This window comes from Eriocheir sinensis, chromosome 9, assembly GCF_024679095.1.
Source record: "Eriocheir sinensis breed Jianghai 21 chromosome 9, ASM2467909v1, whole genome shotgun sequence".
Classification (NCBI taxonomy): domain Eukaryota; kingdom Metazoa; phylum Arthropoda; class Malacostraca; order Decapoda; family Varunidae; genus Eriocheir; species Eriocheir sinensis.
Window position 1 is genome coordinate 21,737,540 of NC_066517.1, and position 1,745 is coordinate 21,739,284.

At 49.3% G+C, this 1,745-nt stretch overlaps 1 long non-coding RNA gene across 3 annotated transcripts in view; it reads right to left on the reverse strand.

The window, feature by feature from the left end:
• LOC126996138 (uncharacterized) overlaps nt 1–1,333 on the reverse strand; it is a 1,634-nt gene extending 301 nt beyond the window's left edge. Inside the window, exons 1-4 of one of the 3 annotated variants that reach the window (XR_007751005.1) lie at nt 1,294–1,333; nt 1,012–1,073; nt 406–761; nt 1–355 (exon numbers count right to left, since the gene is read on the reverse strand). The exon at nt 1–355 is cut by the window's left edge and continues 301 nt beyond it. This is a non-coding gene — a long non-coding RNA (uncharacterized LOC126996138). Of the gene's footprint in view, nt 356–405; nt 862–1,011; nt 1,130–1,293 lie in introns of all 3 variants that reach the window. The other 2 variants (XR_007751004.1, XR_007751002.1) reach the window with 2 other exon arrangements.
• Between the last annotated feature and the right edge of the window lie 412 nt (nt 1,334–1,745).

Below are 1,745 nucleotides of genomic sequence, written 5' to 3' on the forward strand. Positions count from 1 at the left end.
AGCTTGAAATGTCGAAAAGATGGCACGATTTAATAAGTAACTGGGCAGCTATATAATAATTAGCCTACTCAGTGGTCTGTGTGTGGGGCAATAGGCCGATATCTGCTGCATAATATTCCTCTCTCCATAAACTAGCGATATTTTATGAGCTTCAAAGATGAGTAGCCAGACATCCTTTTTCCGCGGAGATCACCAGCACCTCCACCTCCTTCCACTCAGTAACATCCTATCACCAGCACCCACCAACACCTCCACCTCCATCCACTCAGTAACATCCTATCACCAGCACCCACCAACACACTAGCTGCCACCTCCTTCCACTCAGTAACATCCTATCACCAGCACCCACCAACACCTCCACCTCCTTCCACTCAGTAACATCCTATCACCAGCACCCATCAACACACTAGCTGCCACCTCCTTCCACTCAGTAACATCCTATCACCAGCACCCACCAACACCTCCACCTCCATCCACTCAGTAACATCCTATCACCAGCACCCACCAACACCCCCACCTCCATCCACTCAGTAACATCCTATCACCAGCACCCACCAACACCTCCACCTCCTTCCACTCAGTAACATCCTATCACCAGCACCCACCAACACCTCCACCTCCTTCCACTCAGTAACATCCTATCACCAGCACCCACCAACACCTCCACCTCCTTCCACTCAGTAACATCCTATCACCAGCACCCACCAACACCTCCACCTCCATCCACTCAGTAACATCCTATCACCAGCACCCACCAACACCTCCACCTCCTTCCACTCAGTAACATCCTATCACCAGCACCCACCAACACCTCCACCTCCTTCCACTCAGTAACATCCTATCACCAGCACCCACCAACACCTCCACCTTCTTCCACTCAGTAACATCCTATCACCAGCACCCACCAACACCTCCACCTCCTTCCACTCAGTAACATCCTATCACCAGCACCCACCAACACCTCCACCTCCATCCACTCAGTAACATCCTATCAGCAGCACCCACCAACACCTCCACCTCCATCCACTCAGTAACATCCTATCACCAGCACCCATCAACACACTCGCTGCCACCTCCATCCACTCAGTAACATCCTATCACCAGCACCCATCAACACACTCGCTGCCACCTCCATCCACTCAGTAACATCCTATCACCAGCACCCACCAACACAATGCCACCTTCTTCCACTCAGTAACATCCTATCACCAGCACCCATCAACACACTCGCTGCCACCTCCATCCACTCAGTAACATCCTATCACCAGCACCCACCAACACACTCGCTGCCACCTCCTTCCACTCAGTAACATCCTATCACCAGCACCCACCAACACACTCGCTGCCACCTCCTTCCACTCGGTAACATCCTATCACCAGCACCCACCAACACACTGCCACCTTCTTCCACTCCGTAACATCCTCTTCCAGGCACATCACATCATACTATAAATAATACAATTACTGTTATACTTAGAACACGCATTTCAACACAGAAAATCATATGCTCATACTTATCTCCAGCCATAATCGTTCACTGCCAAACAAAGATTTTACTTAAAACAAAACAAAAAAACTGCTTGTCATGTGGAAATGCCCCTGCTTCTGCTTCAAAGGACTTTAATTCCTAACTTCCTCCACCTGTGATGCAGTGTACTCCATTCTGCTTTAAACCTCTTCATCGCTTCTTCAACATCTTTTCTACTTATTGTCTCATGGGTTGAAGTCAATGTATAAGCCAAGAG